At 44.9% G+C, this 17,780-nt stretch overlaps 1 protein-coding gene across 2 annotated transcripts in view; it reads right to left on the bottom strand.

Annotated features, from left to right (window-relative positions):
• Positions 1 to 17,428, bottom strand: part of EBAG9 (estrogen receptor binding site associated antigen 9) — a 59,169-nt gene extending 41,741 nt beyond the window's left edge. Inside the window, exons 1-2 of one of the 2 annotated variants that reach the window (XM_029591908.1) lie at positions 17,191 to 17,428; positions 5,372 to 5,479 (exon numbers count right to left, since the gene is read on the bottom strand). The gene's annotated coding sequence lies outside the window, so the exon portion shown is untranslated. The remainder of the gene's footprint in view (positions 1 to 5,371; positions 5,480 to 17,190) is intronic. The other variant, XM_029591907.1, reaches the window with a different exon arrangement.
• Positions 17,429 to 17,780: the final 352 nt, after the last annotated feature.

Genomic DNA, 17,780 nt, shown 5'->3' with positions numbered 1-17,780 from the left:
TCTCCTTTCAGTCTTGTGTGACTGCTGAGACTAGGGCATTAGCATTGGGAATCCTCAGGAGCAAAATCTGCTGCTTACCTTTGGTGGTTCTTCCAGGGCAGACTTGTTGACAGCTGTAGCAACAGAAACAGAAAACAAATCCAGCACGGAGTCTGGAGCCACCTGCCTGAACAGGCAGGTCCTGCAAGGGCCCCACATCCTCTCTTCTGCATGAGCTTCCTGTAATCAAGGAAACTCGCGCAAGGGAATGGGCCTGCTGAAGGGCCTGCCAGTTGAGGAGATCTGGCTCCAGGGTCCGGTACTGGATTTTCCTCTTGATGTGGGCTTGGCTAAGGATCTCTGTGCATGCTAGCCCTGCCTGTTCTGCACAGATTTAGCAGCCATGCAGATTACAAACTTTCATTTTCGGGGGGCCCTGGACACTTGGGTGGGCCTGACTCCAAAGATGGTGGGCCATGGCCCACCTGTGGCTACAACACTGGCTCCTCCGAGTGGAATGGTGGTCCTCATATTTTGGAAAACAAAATTGTGCTACATCCAATGCCCGCAGTCAGCATTATGAAATCTGGTAAATCCTCCTGTTGAAAAAGGATGAACATCGACTGCTGATGTTCCATACCGGGGGGGGGGGGGGGGGGGGGGGATTTTCCCATCCTCCAGAGCAAACTCCCCTGGATCCCCAACATCGGAGTGCAGATCATCCAAGCAGCCCTCTAAGGTCTCATGTCGGTCCCGATGTGGGAGTCTCTTTAGCCCCCTGCCACGGGATGTCCTGCAGGTCTTTGAAAAACTAACCATGACAGGGCAGATAAACCTCCGCCCGATACCAGAGAGATGGGTAACGCCCGTTCTGATCCCATGCCAGATGCCTCTGTTGGACCCAGAGGAGGAGGTCCCAGCAATTCTGCACCTCACGAGTTTCTCCTAATTCATCTCACTAGGATTAGTCAGCTCCTCAGCCTCAGCTTGTGATCCCCCCCGCTGGCACAAAATCCTTTGAGGCCATCTCCCCTTTTCCTGCAAAACAGTTGCTGCACAAATTCAGCAAATGGCTGGGCTGCACTGCCCTCATGTGGCATGCCACAGAGAGCAGGAGGCATTTACTGCGCTGAGCTACGGCGCCATTATATACCATGCGGTCTTCTGCCCGCGCTCTACACCATGTGGTTAGGGCCTGCTGTACTAGGCATTTATGCTGCTCCACCCTGCGCTACACTCACCCAGTGTGCCGACTGGTGCGGCGCTCTTGTTCTCACCTCCGTAGGACCAGGTGCACCAAAAGGTGCTCTCTTCTACCTGCTCACAGTCGTATTTGTACCATGCTGTCTGATGCACGTAGTCCTACTGTGCGGCCTTCCTTCCGATGCCAGTCCGACCTTACCTGCTGCCCCTCGTGCTGCCTAAAACTGAGCTATGAAGCTTCTTTATAAAACTTTTTTTTTTTTAAACTGGCTCAACATCCTGAAAAGACAAGGGATCAAAAGCACTAGGGCAGCAATAAATTAAAGGGCTGGACCACAAACGCCTCTAACCACTGGGAAGGGCAGGGAGTTAGGGGAAATACCCTACCCAAAAGGAGGGAGAAAGGGCCCGGAACCCAACATCAGAGAGAGAAAAGGTAAACAGAACTGCGCCCAATTGTATCTTACCCTACTTGGCAGTGAGATCCTGGCCTATACAGGGGGAAGGGGCAAAAAAAAAACCAAAAAAAAAAAAAAAACCCACAAAAACCCACACCTTCACCATGGGCTCCCTCATCCATCAATCCTTACCAGGCACTCAACTGAGGAAGGGAGCCATGCTTTTACCTCAGGAGTCTGCCTCCGGCCCATCCATCCTAATTCTGACAGGCCTACACCCATTCAAGCATGCATGTCCACCATCTGCTGGAGACTGAGAATAGTGGCAGGATGTCAGTGCAAGGCTAGATGAGTGTGAAATCAGTGAGTCAGTTGATCTCGGTCTCTATGTGCTGGTTGGCGTGCATCACCCACTTGCGTGGGCCAGCCTACCTAAATGAAGAGGGAAAACGGAGCTCAGAGCCCTGCTTTACACCTATACCCCTTTAAAAATCTTTCCTTCTCTCTCCATACTTCTTTTTTTTTGAAACAGAGGGCCCTTGTTGCAATGACATCCAAAGCCCTGCTGCTGCTCTGCACCAATCAAACTCAAGCTTCTGATTCAGGCCATGGCCTGCCCTGGGCTTAGCCCCACCCCAAGCACTGGTTGCAAGTGTAAACGTGGCTGACTTTCTACAATCACAGTGTTTTCTGGCACTTCTCTCCCCCCACCCCTCCCCCGGGCCCAGCAGGGCCAAAGAATGCACTTACCCCTCAGAGTCCTGCGGTGCCTATAGCCATGGTCCCTACGCTCTGGAAGTTGAGGCTTTTTTTTTTTTTTTTTTAAACTTTACTGAAGCCCCTTCTCAAGAGCAGACATACAACAGAATGTGAGAAGAAATACACAAAGAGGGGGTGGGAGGGAGAGAGGGGGGGGGGGGAGCAGCCCACAATCCTTCCATCCCCCATTTCCCAATCTTCCGGGATAAAGGAGGGGGAAACTCCCTACCAGGATGCTCACCAGATCCCACGGGTAACTGAGGGAGCTCAACTGGGTGCCTCTCTTTGTAGCTATATATGTAGATATACATTCCTAGGAGCAGACTTTTACTCCCGAAGAACTGGTGGTCTGGGAGTCAGAGGGCTCAACCAGGCCAAGGTTGAACCAAGAATCTGGGAGCTAAACCTGTCTATCCATCATGACTGCTAGGGGCATAGACTACTGGGATTGGACTGGTAGCATACCTCCCTTGTAAGCCCAGAGTGAGGTCATAAACGAGGTGTGCCCTCTGTCTCAGTCAGTTGTGAAGGAGGACAAATCCCATATTATTGGCTGGTCTAACATGAACATAAGGAAAGTCAGGCATTTCTGATCACAACTACAGCCCTAGTTTTAAGTTCAAGCTTTACTTGCATAGCTCTACAGCAGATCAACACAACAGCAGCTCCTAGTTTAATGATTTTGATGGTAGGCATGGCTGATTATGAAACCAACAAATTATCAGGAATTAAATAAATATTTGATCACAATTATGATATCTTAATGATTCTGTTTTAACTGCCAAATGAATTATTCAATTAATTTTGCTAGTGTTCGTTTTAGACTTGGTCCTAAAATACTCATTCACTTCGATTCCAACAGTGGGGGGAAAAAAAATCCCACACCTTTTTCCAACAACGGGAAAAAAAAAACCCCAGACTAATTCTTCCAGACAGATAAGGTCACTTAACATATTTCTCTTCAGAACCATAACACAAGACACTGGAACCTCACATGCACAGGAACACTTTAGGGGATATAGATAGTAAATAGTCCTACAGCTAAAATTTTATTTTTCAAAATTTCATCTTCCCAACCAGCTTAGGATTCTGGGGAAAATGTTAGGTCGCTGCTTCACTTCTGAAACCCACAGAAATGATTTAAAGCCTTGACACTCATTTACCTGTATGTATTCCATTGGGTTTTCTCTGCAGTTTTCAGTTACTCTGTTCTCTTTTTGAGAATATTCAGTTGGCCACCTAGTGAATGAGTACTTTTGTACCTGTGTAAATATCTTGCAGTGATTTTTCAAACAGAAACTACAGCTTGTCTTTGAAAGTTTTCTTAACACTTGTACAGATACAAACATGCTTGCGTGCTTTGCGCCTATTTGTGAGAGTGGAGAAATGGGGACAAAACTGAGTAGTTTTACTTGGAGCAATTCTAGTCTCCCTTTGTGCAGTCACCCCAATACTTTCAGCCCTGTCACAAAAGTGCAGTCAGGACATTAGCAACTTGTTTCTAAGACATCTTCAGTCCTTCTCAAGAAGGCTGCCTCCTTTCATATCCTCAAAGGAGTTCACTATGCCCCATACCATATGGCTAAGAGCCAATGGGAGTGTGGAGATTAATTTGGCCAATCAGAAAGCTGGAGAGGACAAAGATTTCAAATATGTCTGGGCTTTTGAGTCAGAGTTAGACCAAGTAGGAAAGCAGACATGATGCCTGCAATTCTGCCCAACAGGCCGATACAGTAAAAGTTGTGCGCGCGATTTAGTATTCAAATGAGGGCCCACGGTAAAAAGAGGCGCTAGGGACACTAGCGCGTCCCTTGCGCCTCTTTTTTGACAGGAGCGGCGGCTGTCAGCGAGTTTGACAGCAAACGCTCAATTTTGCCGGCTTCAGTTCTCAAACCCGCTGACAGCCACGGGTTCGGAAACTGGACGCCAGCAAAATTGAGCGTCCGGTTTTCAACCTGCGAGCCGCGGGCTGATTTTAAAATTTTATTTTTTTTATTTTTAATTATTTTTTACTTTTGGGACCTCTGACTTAATATCGCCATGATATTAAGTCGGAAGTTGTACAGAAAAGCAGTTTTTACTGCTTTTCTGTATACTTTCCCAGTACCAGCAGAAATTAACGCCTACCTTTGGGTGGGTGCTAATTTCTGAAAGTAAAATGTGTGGCTTGGTCGCACATTTTACTTACTGAATCGCGCGGGAATAACTAATAGGGCCATCAACATGCATTTGCATGTTGCGGGCGCTATTAGTTTGGGGGGGGGAGGGGGTTGGCCGCGCGTTTTTGACGCGCTATTACCCCTTACTGAATAAGGGGTAAAGCTAGTGGAGTATCCCAACTAGGCTGGGGAGCAAGAAATAAGTAGACAGCTTCTCTGCAAACCCTTATCATTGCTAAGAGCTGCTGTCAGTCTCCCTGCAAACTATGACTGAAATGCTGCTTTCTGCTGCCTATGAGGGGAGAAAAAAGTCCTTATGGAGCACAGTGCATGATTCAGAGGGGGGTCTTCTGAAGTGTAAGTAACCCTTCCATGCACCTACAGGTAAGCCCTCAAACTATGACATCTACCACCACCTTAAAAGCAGAGTTATTCCTTCGCATCAGAAGCCAGCCTGTGGATTACAGTTAAAACAAGTTTTCTGTTTACTACATTAACCCTTGAATCCCTGGTCTCATCACTATACCCCGGGGGTGGAGGAAGCATCCCTTTGCGCAGCCCAGTTGAACTATTTGCCTGCTTCATTAGAGGGCCTGGGGACAATTATACATGTTCATACGTGCTATTACTGGGCCCAGGTATTAGTCCCAAAAGATAGGTCCTAGTAGTTCCAGGCTGAACACTGTTTTGGGACTAGGGAGCTGTAGTGAAGCTCAACTATTTTCAAAATTTAAATCTAATAGCATAAAAAAGTGCCTCAAAATTTTAGATCGAACTCCACTCATACCATCGATTTAAAAGCCCAGCTGTAAGATACTCCTAGACCTTTTCATGCAGCTTCACAGACAGACACACTCACCCTACAGTACTTACTGTGCAATATCGTATGTCTCTTAGTATCCTACTCAATATTTTTTTCATTAGTTTTCTCAGATCCACTGCTTTCCAACATCAGTGGACAGAGTTAGCTTCCCACTGCCACTACAGCAAAGACAAGGAGGAATAATGACAAAACATTAACCAAATGAGGTAGTTTATTTCTCTTATTTTCAAGCACACTTGTAAAATCATGTATGGGATGCAAATACTTGGATGAGTCTTCTACATGTACCAGATGGCAATGGTTTCATACCAGCAAAGCCATGGAAGAGGCAGCAATATTAAAGTCTGGTCTCTGCATCACTAGCCACAAGGTGATTAAGAATTGCCACAGAAAACTACACAAAAACAAAGCAAGCTAAAACATTCAAGCAAAAATCACTTTAGGACCTATGGAAATGAGAAATTACTACTTACCTGATAATTTCCTCTTCTTTAGGACAGTCAGATGAATCTAGAACATGTGGGCCATGCACCTAAACCAGCAGATGGAGAAGGAGCAAACTGAAGTCACAGTATATACCCCCCTGCAGTGATATCAGTCTGCCAGTATTCTCTTCAAAAGTAACTGTGGACAGACTAGCAAAAAACTTTATTAAAAACAGATAACCAATTCAATACTCTGCCAACAGGTAATACTGAGCTCAGATAAGAATTTAACAACATTAGTCTAGGGACTGGAATAACACTCACCAGTAATCCCTGTAATACATAGATACACAGGAGGACCACACTATAAACATTCGGCAGCCAAGGGAAGGGAGCTGGATTCGTCTGACTGTCCTAAAGAAAAGGAAATTATCAGATAAGTAGTCATTTCTCAGTGTCCGGTCAGATGAATCCAGAACAAGTGGGATGTACCCAAGCTACTCACGAACAAGGCAGGAGGTTGCCCGCGGTCCAGTCAAAATTACCAGTGCAAAGGCTGTGTCCTCCTGGGCCTGCACATCCAGATGATAAAACTTAGAAAAGGTATGTAAGGAGACCACGTTGCCGCTCGGCAAGTGTCAATGGGAGACAGCAAATTCACTTCCGCCCATGACACTACCTGAGCCCTAGAGGAATGAGCCCGAATCTGATGAGGTAACGACTTGCCAGCATCAACATATGCTGCTGTGACTATCTCCTTAATCCAGCGGGCTAGTGTAGCCCGTGAGGTCAGTTCTCCTTGTTTAGCACTGCTATGAAGAAAACAGGCGATCTGTTTTCAGGGAAGGCTCAATAACCTCCAGATACCAGATGATATGTCTCTTGACATCCAAGGGTCACAACGGAGGATACTCCTCTACGTCTCTCTCTCTCTGTCCCGGGACAGCAGGGATATGGACTGATTCAAGTGAAATTCAGTGACCACCTTCAATAAAAAGGAAGGAACAGTATACAGCTGTATTGCTCCTGGAGGAAAGGTTCCCCGCAAGACAAGGCCTGCAGCTTGGAAACTTTCCACGCAGAACAAATTGTCACAAGAACACTGATTTCAAGGTCAGTAACCTCAAGAGCAGGCTTCACATCGGTCTAAACTTAGGACCCACTAAGAAATCCAAGAACAAATTTAGTCTCCATAAAGGCTACTGGAAACATCAAGGGAGGATGAAGATACTTCACTCCTTTCAGGAAACGGGCCACATCAGGATGAGCCGGCAAAAAACCACCATTCACCTGACCCCTGAAACACGTGAGAGTCACTACTTGCACCTTTAAGGAGTTAAGGGCCAAACCTTTACTCAAGTCATTCTGCAAAAATTCCAAAATGAGCAGAATCTTGGCTGAATGAGGAAGAGTACCTCGATCTGCACACCAGGCCTCAAACACTCACCAAACTCGCACATAGGCCAAGAAAGTACAAAACTTTTGAGCCGTAAGCAAAGTGGAAATCACTGCCATCGAGTATCCACATTTCAGCAATCGATCACTCTCAAGGGCCATACTGTAAGACAAAACAGAGTTGGATCTTCGTGAAGAACTGGACCCTGGCTTAGCAGGTTCCTGAGTGCTGGAAGTCGAAGCAGAGAGTCCCCTACGAGCCACCGCAAATTCACTTACCAATGCCTCCTGGGCCAACGTGGAGCAACCAAGAGCATTAACCTTCTGTGGCACTCAAGCCTTTGGATTAAATCTGCCCAACATGGGCCATGGAGGAAAGGCATACAGCAATTTGTCCTTCAGCCATTCCTGCACTAGGACATCGATCCCAACAACTTTGGTTTCTCCTATGATTGAAGAATTGCAGAATTTATGCATTGCGAGAAGTCGCAAGGAGTTCTAGGAACAGGGAACTCCAGCGATCCAGATTCATCTGAAACGCCTTACTGCCAAGGCCCATTATCCTGGGTCCAGACTCTCTCTGTTGAGAAAGTCTGCTCTTACATTGTCTTTTCCTGCTATGTGCGAGGCTGTGATCATCTGGAGATGCACTTCTGCCCATTCCATAAGCTGATCTATTTCCTGCGACACTTTTTGGCTCTTGGTTCCTCCTTGTCTACTGATGTAAGCCACAGTGGTTGCATTTTCAACATTATCCAGACTGATCGATCCCGCAGCCTGTCGCTGAACTGAAAACATGCCAACTGGTCCACCATGGCTTCCAGACGATTGATGTTCCAGTCCAGCACCCTTGCGCCATCAGCTCCTGACAGGGAGTTCCCCAACCAAGGAGGCTCGCATCTGTTATCTGGTGGTGCTAATGCAACTCCCTTCCTTAGATGATCCACCTGCAGTCACCACTGCAGCTGGGAGAAGACTTCCATCAGCAGGAGGAGCCGAATCGAATAGTCCTGAGAATGCAGGTTCCACTGAAACAGCAGTGAGTGTCCTTGCCCATGGGACCGCTTCCAGAGTCACCACCATTAAGCCAAGTACTTGCAGGTAGGACCATACGTTTGGGCGAGAGTGCTCAATAACAGACGGAGCTGTGTCAACTTTCTGAATGCATGCTTCTGCCTCAAATCAAACCAAACTCAAAGGTATTCCAACGACTGAGAAGGCTGAAGACTGCTCTTTGTCAGGTTCACCACCCAGCCAAGCTCCCACAACAGGCAGATCACCTTGTGGGTCACTCTGCAGCTCTCTTCCAGCGACTTGGTTCGAACCAGCCAGTCATCCAAAGATGAGTGTACGAGGATCCCATCTTTTCTCAATTCTGCTGCCACTACCACCATTACCTTGGAAAAAGGTCCTTGGGGCAGTGGCCAGACAAAAGGGCAGGACCCAAAACTGATAATGGTGTCCCAAAACTGTGAACCGCAGAAAACGATGATGCTCTAGTCAGATGGGAATAAGAAAGTACGCCTCAGACAGATCCAAGGACGTCAGAAACTCCCCTGACTGCAGAGCCATTAGTACCAAGCACAATGTTTCCATGCAAAAATGTTTCACCGGCAGATGAATGTTGACACCTTGGAGATCCAGGATGAGACGAGGGGAGCCCTCCTTCTTGGGCACAATGAAATAAATGGAATAACGACCCATATTTTCTTGAGACTTGGGCACTGGAACCACAGCCCATGGGACTACATGGAGCCTAAGACTAAGGAGCCTAGCCAATGTAGCTTCCACTGCCTGCTTCTGTGGTAAGTGGCAGGGAGACACCATGAACACATCCCGAGGAACACTGCAAAACTCCAGTGCATATCCTTCTCATATCTCCTCCAGGACCCACTGATCTGATGTGATCGTAACACACCTCTGATAAAAGAGAGAGAGGAATCTCTCTATCTCCTGTTCCCGGGGGTGCGTCAGCAAACCTTCATTGGGAGGGTCAGGAGGTTCCACTACCTGAACCTGCATCCCTTCTTGGCTGTCGGGAATGAAAGGACTGAGACCTACTAAAAGGTAGAGTTCTCTGAAGGGTCGTTCCTCTTTAAAGACAAAAATGCCTGGATCCTCTAGTATGACCTCTCATATTAAAAAGAGCGCAGAGTCTGCTTTTTATCCTCTGGCAAACAAGGAACTGGGGACTCACCCACCTTATGGGCCAATCTTTCTCAACTCATTCCCAAATAAAAGTGAGCCTTTAAAAGGTCAAGTTGGTATGGTTTTCCTTGGAGATCGCAGCAGCCTACCAATTTCTCAGCCATAACTGATGCCTAGCCGCTACAATGGAAGCCACTCCTCAAGCTGAAGAGCAGACCAAATCACAATCTGCATCTGCCAAAAAGGCCGTAGCTGGCTCCCTAACTGTCCTGGAGTTCACCCTACAGTCATTGACCTCCTGGGAGAGAAGTAAACAAAATCGAGCAACCAGGAAACAACAAGAAGCGATCTGCAAGGAGATTGCCACTGCATCAAATGCTTGCTCAAGGATAATCTCAATTCTTCTATCATGAGCATCCTTCAAGGCCACGCCTCCTTCCATGGGAATAGTAATCCGCTTGGAGACTGCACACACAAGTGCATCCACCTTTGGAAAATATAAATGTTCTGTTGCCACTGGATCGAAGGGTAGAGGCCTTCCAAAACACAACCCCCTTTGAAATCAGCTTCTTGGGTGCCCCACTCAAGATCAATTAATTCTTGAATGGCCTCCATCACGGGGAAAAAAACAAGAGGCCTTACGCAAGGAAACCAAAATGGGATTTTTCTTCAGCACAGTCACAGCACCTGCTCCAGGAACTCCTAGCATTTTCAAGGTCTGGGAAATCAGAGCTGGCAGCTCATGCTTATGAAAGAACTGTCAATACTTAAACAATACGACCTTAATATTGAGAAAATTACTAATATCAATAAATCAAAAAGATTTCTCACAACAAATTTATATAGTGGACAAAATTATGTATGTTGCCAAGTGACCATCATAAAGCACCGGGTTGAGTTAGAATGCCTTGCTCTGCAACCCCTCACTGTTTGTGCGTGCTTAAAAGCTTATAATCAGTCACTTGGCTCCCTTTATTCCAAATTTTTAAAGTTCTTTTTTTGCTTGTTTTTTATTTTATTTTTTTGAACAATGTGATTGCTGGTAATCATTAAGTACAGTACATATGGCAAATATTGCTTTCTGCCTATTTCAACAAATTGATGCTATGAAGCTTAAAGAAACTTGCTGTTACAGTGTTGACACTCCTGACCCTGCAGGGTTTCGGAGGGTTACTCCTTCCTCAGGGGTTGCAACAGTTCCTCAATCCATGAAATGGTAGCATTCTACACCTTTAGGAATTATGTCCAGCATTTACTGCCAAGAAACATCAACATAAATTTATGTTGATAAATTGAGTATCCAACTATGTACTTTGGCGCCACGATTGTAATGAAAAGGTTAGTGCCTCTAGCATAAGAAAACATGGGTGAAGATCTAAACATCTCATGTGTACGCAACACATGCCAGTTCCACTGTATTATTTGTTTGATGTGTCTGGTAAGATCTGTGTGCTTCAATACACAAAACTAATGCACCAATGTTTGGTTTAATTTTATATTGTAATAATTGGTTACGGTCTGAAAAATGTGCTCTTGTATAAGCTTTAATAATTTTTGGGGGATATCATAGAAACATAGTATTGATGGCAGAAAAGGACCAAAATGGTCCATCCAGTCTGCCTAGCAAGCTTCCCACGGTAGTAACTGCCGCTCCGTGCAGGTTACCCCAATGTTTCTCTTAAGGGTAGTAACTGCCGCTCCATGCAGGTTACCCCCATGTTTCTCTTAGATTTAGCCTTTTTATTTGTTCCCATCCTCTAGCCTTTTAGGAATCCACAGTGTTTATCCCATGCCCCTTTGAAATCCTTCACAGTTTTAGTCTTCAACACTTCCTCCGGAAGGGCATTCCAGGCATCCACCACCCTCTCAGTGAAAAAATATTTCCTGACATTGGTTCTAAGTCTTCCTCCCTGAAGTTTCAAATTGTGACCCCTAGTTCTACTAAATTGTTTCCAATGGAAAAGGTTTGACGACGACCATGGATCATTAAAACCTTTCAAGTATGTGAAAGTCTATATCATATCTCCCCTGCTCCTCCTCTCCTCCAGGGTATACATATTCAAGTTCTTCAGCCTCTCCTCATAAGTCATTCGATGGAGACCACCCACCATTTTAGTCATAAGAACATAAGAAATTGCCATGCTGGGTCAGACCAAGGGTTCATCAAGCCCAGCATCCTGTTTCCAACAGAAGCCAAACCAGGCCACAAGAACCTGGCAATTACCCAAACACTAAGAAGATCCCATGCTACTGATGCAATTAATAGCAGTGGCTATTCCCTAAGTAAACTTGATTAATAGCCGTTAATGGACGTCTCCTCCAAGAACTTATCCAAACCTTTTTTGAACCCAGCTACATTAACTGCACTAACCACATCCTCTGGCAACAAATTCCAGAGCTTTATTGTGCGTTGAGCGAAGACTCCATCCTGTCTCTGTCTCCTTTGAGATACAGTCTCCAAAACTGAACACAGGGAGGCCTCACCAGGACCTGTACAAGGGGATTATCACTTCCCTTTTCTTATTAGATATTCTTCTCTTTATGCAGCCCAGCATTCTTCTGGCTTTGGCTATAGTGGTGTCACACTGCTTCGTCAACTTTGGGTCGTTAGACACTATCAACCCAAGGTCTCTCTCCTGCTCCGTGCACATCAGCCCTTCACCCTCCAACGCATATAGTTCTTTTGGATTACTACACCCCCAGATGCACAACTCTGTATTTCTTGGCACTGAATCCCAGCTGCCATATGTTCGACCACTCTTCCAGCTTCCTTAAATCCCGTCTTATTCTCTGTACTCCTTCCGACATGTCCACTCTGTTGTAGATCCTAGTATCATCTGCAAATAGACAAACTTTACCTTCTAACCCTTCCGCAATGTCGCTTACAAAGATGTTGAACAGAACTGGTCCCAACACCAATCCCTGTGGCACTCCAATTAACACCATTCTCTCTTCAGAGTAGGTTCCATTTACCATCACCTGTTGTCTTCTATCCGTCAACCAGTTTGTAATCCACGCCAACACCTTGGAGCTGACTCCCAAGCTTCTCATTTTGTTGATGAGTCTTCTGTGTGGGACCGTATCAAAAGCTTTACTAAAATCCAAGTAAATTACATTGAGCGCTCTTCCCTGCTCCAGTACTCTAGACACCCCATCAAAGAAATCAATTAGATTCATCTGACAATCTCTGTCCAATATCCTCTCTGTCAAAATCTGACTGATAGTTTAGATGACTGTAAACAAAAATCCTCGATTGGAGCAGAGTCTACGAATCCGAAAAAAATTGTCCTACAGGAAACCCCTCTTTGAAATGCCTGGGGTGATGACTCTCAAATCGTAAAAGATTGTTTCTATCTGTGGGCTTCCGAAAAAGTGTAGTTTGTAATTCCATCTCTGTACATGTAATCCAGATGTCCAAAACTGCTAACTGTGCATGATGGTAAATAAAAGAAATTTCAAATTTGTGTCGGCTTGATTTAGCCATGAATGAAAGGCCAATAGTTGTTCGATCTCTGTCCAAATAAAGAATATGCCATCTATATATCTGGCGAAGCCACTCACAACTTAAAGGCTAAAACTTGTTTTTCACTTTTCCTTTTTCTTTTGCCGCATCAGCAAGCCTGACGACGTACCTCATTGTTTTTCAAACTGAGACTTTGTCGTTGAAAAATAAGTATATATGATTTCATTTTTGTAACAGTGTATTGTTGGGTGGAAATCAAATTGGGCTCTTTTTCCGTGGTCTATATATCTGGACCACATCCTCACTGAACAGAAAAACTGAGACTTATAAACCACTGTCTCTTCAAAAACTGTTACAAACAGATTGGCCACATCCGGGGCTAGGGGAGAATCCATGCTACCCCATGAGTTTGCAAGTATGTGTCTTTACCAAAAAAGACAAAATTCTGATTCAGCATTAACTCTGTGATCTGCATTAAAAATTCTGATGGCACCTGTTGTGGCATCTCTCTTTGGATTAAAGTGTCTCTCACTATTTGTAACGCTGCCTGTTGGGGGACATTGGTATATAGTGCCTCTACATCAAGGCTAACTAGAAAGGCTTGCCAGGAAGAGGTTCAAGCCCAGATAATTTTCTCAACATATGAGAAGGCTGCTCAACCTGCCAGGCTGCTCATGTCCTTCAACCTCCCACGGAGCAGGACAAACATTGGAACCTCACGCCGAGCAGGGAGACCGGGAAAAAAAGAGGAAACCCTACACTACAAAAGCCTCCTTTTATGTCTCTGTAAATATATTTTATTTATTTTCTTTAAACTTACCTGAGCTCAGCCTTACTTGGCTGAGTTCAGAAACGGTCTCCGGCTGCAGGGCAAGAAGGCATATGATATCACTGCTGCACTCGGCTTCCTGCACCCGCTGCCTTTCAATCGCTTAAGTCCATGCTGGCTGAAAAACCAGCTACTGGACCAAGGCACTCATCTGAGAGACCATGGAAATCACATCAGGAATTCTGAACTGGGGGAGGGAAATTTTGGTATCACCACAGGAAAGCAAGGTAATGTAATATCCCCAGTAGAGAAATGCACGTCCACCATCTGCTGGAGACAAAGAATACTGGCAGACTGATGTCACTGCAGGGGTATATAGACTGTGATGTCAGCTTTGCTCCATCTCCATCTGCTGGTAGAAGTGCATAACCCACTTGTTCTGGATTCAAGTGACTGGACGCTAAGAAATATCTGCTTTAATTTTTCCACATTTAGAATAGACCTTTTGCTCTATCCCCTATCATCATCAGGCCGAATGAGGAAGCTGACAAATCAAAGTGGGCCACCATCAGGTTAGAACACTGGACAAGCACAGAAACTGATCAACAGATCTCCCAGATTACCCAAATAAATACTGCTTCATGATGTACTCCAAAAATAGCATGGAGAAAGCAGATGTGAGCAGGAACTGTAGGGTGAATCATGATTCTGCTCTCCCACCACTGTCCCAGAACAAAGCTGGATAGAGGTGTGAGCAACTGGTATCCCTCATTACATTAGTTCAGCCCCAGATGATAATGTCTGGTTCTCTTATGTAAGCACATCTGAAGACATGAACTTAGCATACTGTTCAACTTAATGAAGGTTACAGTCTAGGAACCAGCATATGAGTTAAATTATGAGTTTCAGGTTTCCTATTCTTCTTCAGGAAAGGAAGACCATGCTAACTACTAAATCTTGACATTTCAACATGTACTGTGTAACAGGAAGCTACAGCAAAGCATCTGATCCAGTGCCACACGAGAAGCTACTGAACAGATGGTTAGGCATTTCTTATATTTCACTTTTTGGCACTTCAAAGCAGATTACATTTAGGTACTGTAGGTATTTCCCTATCGCCAGAGGGCTTACAATCTAAGGGGATTATTTTCTGTCCCTTTTCACGTGCGATACCAAGATCAGGGCAGAGTCGGGGTGGCATCAGCACCGGAAGAGGAGGAGTTGGGGCAGCATCGGGGTGGACGCCGCAGAAACTTCGCTGATGGTGAAAAGGTAAGGCCCCCTTATCACCGCCAGTAGTGCGCCAAATAGCACCACCTTTTACGATGGCGCTATTGGTGCGAAAGCCGGCAGCGATTGCACCATGGTGGTGCGATCGCTGCCGGCTTTCGCAGGGGAACCCCCCCCCTCGCCCCCCCCGTTAGCGCCAGGATTCACAAACCGGTGCAAAGAGAGAAAATCCAGGCCAAAGTTTGTACCTGAGGAAATGGAGGGTAAAGTGACTTGCCCAAAGTCACAAGGAGCAACAGTGGGACTTAAACCCTGGTTCATAGCTCACTGCTCTAACCACTAGGCTACTCTCCCTATAACTCAGTGGCTGATAGAATACATGAAATAAAAAAATAAAAAGGATTATGGAAGCTACTCCTCCACTCTGAAAAAACATACTGAAAAAAGAAAGGTATTTACCAGCTGTGGTGTTATCCCCACAGAATTTAACTGGATCATGATTAAAAATAATACCACTTCTGGAAATGTGGGAAAAGTAGAAAAGGCTTCAACTATGACGACATTGTCAATCCTTCTAGCCATCCTCAACTCCCCAAGAGTTTCAGGGATCTTATTATAATTTTGTAAGTCTCATAATAGCAGACTTTACAATCATGATCCTAGACCACAATTTTTCAACCCATTAATACTGCATGGCAAACATTATAGATGACAAAGTGGGTAGTATCATAGATACAGAGAACAACTTGCCCATTTAACAAGAAATGAACATAAGAACATGCCATACTATGTCAGACCAAGGGTCCATCAAGCCCAGTATCCTGTTTCCAACAGTGGCCAATCCAGGCCATAAGAACCTGGCAAGTACCCAAAAACTAAGTCCATTTCATGTTACCCTTGCTAGTAATAGCAGTGGCTATTTTCTAAGTCAACTTAATTAATAGCAGGTAATGGACTTCTCCTCCTCCAAGAAATTATCCAATCCTTTTTTTAAAGACAACTATACTAACTGCGCTAATCACATCCTCTGGCAACAAATTCCAAAGTTTAATTGTGCATTGAGTGAAGAAGTACTTTCTCCAATTAGTTTTAAATGTGTCACATGCTAACTTCATGGTGTGCCCCTTAGTCTTTCTATTATCTGAGACTAAATAACAGATTCACATCTACCCGTTCTAGACCTCTCATGATTTTAAACACCTCTATCATATCCCCCCCCCCCCCCCCCCCCCCCCTCAGCTGTCTCTTCTCTAAGCTGAAAACTCCTAAACTCTTTAGTCTTTCCTCATAGGTGGGCAGAAAGATAGCAAATAAGATTCAATGTCAATAAATTACACTAAATATACTTTGGAAAGCTGCAGCGTTTTCCCAGAGATATAAAATGGGAAATAACCCTTAGTATATCTGATCTACTAAGACAGGAAGTTATCTAAAAGCTCAGAACCCACAGAAAAAAAAAAGATTTCCCAGTCAGAAATATGAGGAAATCGCACATATATATGAGATACAGGTCATATTTACAGTATGGTTTTGGTAACCACATCAGATTAGAAACAAATCGTCATGTGAACAAATACATAGACCTGCTTTAATCTGCTCAGAACTGTATTATGTGTTGCAAAATATAAGCTTTTAAACAAAGAAACTGCAACTGTGAAGACAAGACTACCTAACCACAATACTGAAGTTTCAGAAGAGTCCTGAGCCTTTTTTTTTTTTTAAAAGACAAATAGATTCAGAGAAAACACCTGGACACAAAGCATTAAAAACTAAAGTAAGAGAAAACTGTGGTATATAAGGAAACAGCCATTTCCGAAAACACACTTATAAAGACTATTTCACACAAATGATAATGAGCATTTAGCATAAGATAGCTTTAACTGTGATTACTACAAGGTCAGTGTATTGCTTAAAAAATGTGACTAATTTCCATTAACAAATGAAATAAAAGTATGCTAGTCATAAAATTTTAAAAATATCTTTCCACATAAAAATGCCTAAAGGGGTTTTCAGTGAGTATGACAAATACAAAGAAAGAGAAGGCGGCAAGGGTTCTAAAGCAACAGAAAATAAGCCAGCGCTCCCTCTAATGCCATACATTTCATCGCCAGAAGGCAAGGGAATGGATCTGCATTCAAGAGCAGGTACGGAGATGTAAACACAGCAGAGGGTGCTGGACGGTATCTCCTGATTTTTATTGATTTATTTATATTTATTTTTGTGAAGGGGAGGGGGAGGAAGCACAGAGCAATAAAAATGAAACACAGCATATGGAGAGCAGAGCATGACAAGGACGGGGTAGAAAAGGGGACGTGTAGAGAGAGACAGGCTTCTGTGGAGGGAGGGAGGGGGAGGCAGGTTGTTGCTGGAGTTGGAAAAAGACAGATTCTTGTTCTATGTGCATGGGGGGAGATACGGGGCCGGGCAGCACGCCGTTACCTTACCCTGCTGCGGGGTGGCGCTGACAGCTCTCCGGGGCTCAGCATAGAGCCCGCGGCTCACAGCCCCGCTCCATTCCACTCTTCGAACCCGGGCCCCCGGCGTCGCCACGTCCCTACGTAAGCACTCAGAGAGACGTGGTTCTCTCTAGCAGCTTCCCGTTCTCTCTATGGTGTCTTTGACATTGGTGGCTTCTTAGCGCGTACTAGTGAGGTCATCGCAAACTACATTCCGTGAGGTCGTTCTCCCAGCGTGGGCGGGGTCTATTTATCTCGTTTGCCCAATCTTTATTGGAACGTTTGCATGGGAGGCGGGGATCTGGTAGACACGGGTGTTTTTGGAAGGGAGAGGAGAGGGTGGGTCGGGTAAAGTTTTCACCAGAGCTTTGTATTTGTCGTTCTAGAAGCGCTGTTAATCTCTTGGTGCTGCGGGTGGTTTGGAAATAGCATTTTGTGTTTGTGTAGTGGGAACGTGCTTATATTTGGGCATACAGCATACTAAGTATTTATTTAATATTAGGCGGAGACTTTTTCATAGGCATAGTTTACCTGCTTAGTTTAGGAGGTTTAGGGGCAAGGAGGTCAGATTGG

The sequence above is a fragment of the Rhinatrema bivittatum genome, chromosome 2, assembly GCF_901001135.1.
Source record: "Rhinatrema bivittatum chromosome 2, aRhiBiv1.1, whole genome shotgun sequence".
In the NCBI taxonomy this organism is placed as follows: Eukaryota; Metazoa; Chordata; class Amphibia; order Gymnophiona; family Rhinatrematidae; genus Rhinatrema; species Rhinatrema bivittatum.
Note: the sequence above shows the minus strand (reverse complement) of the source record. Positions and strands in the feature narration are given on the sequence as shown.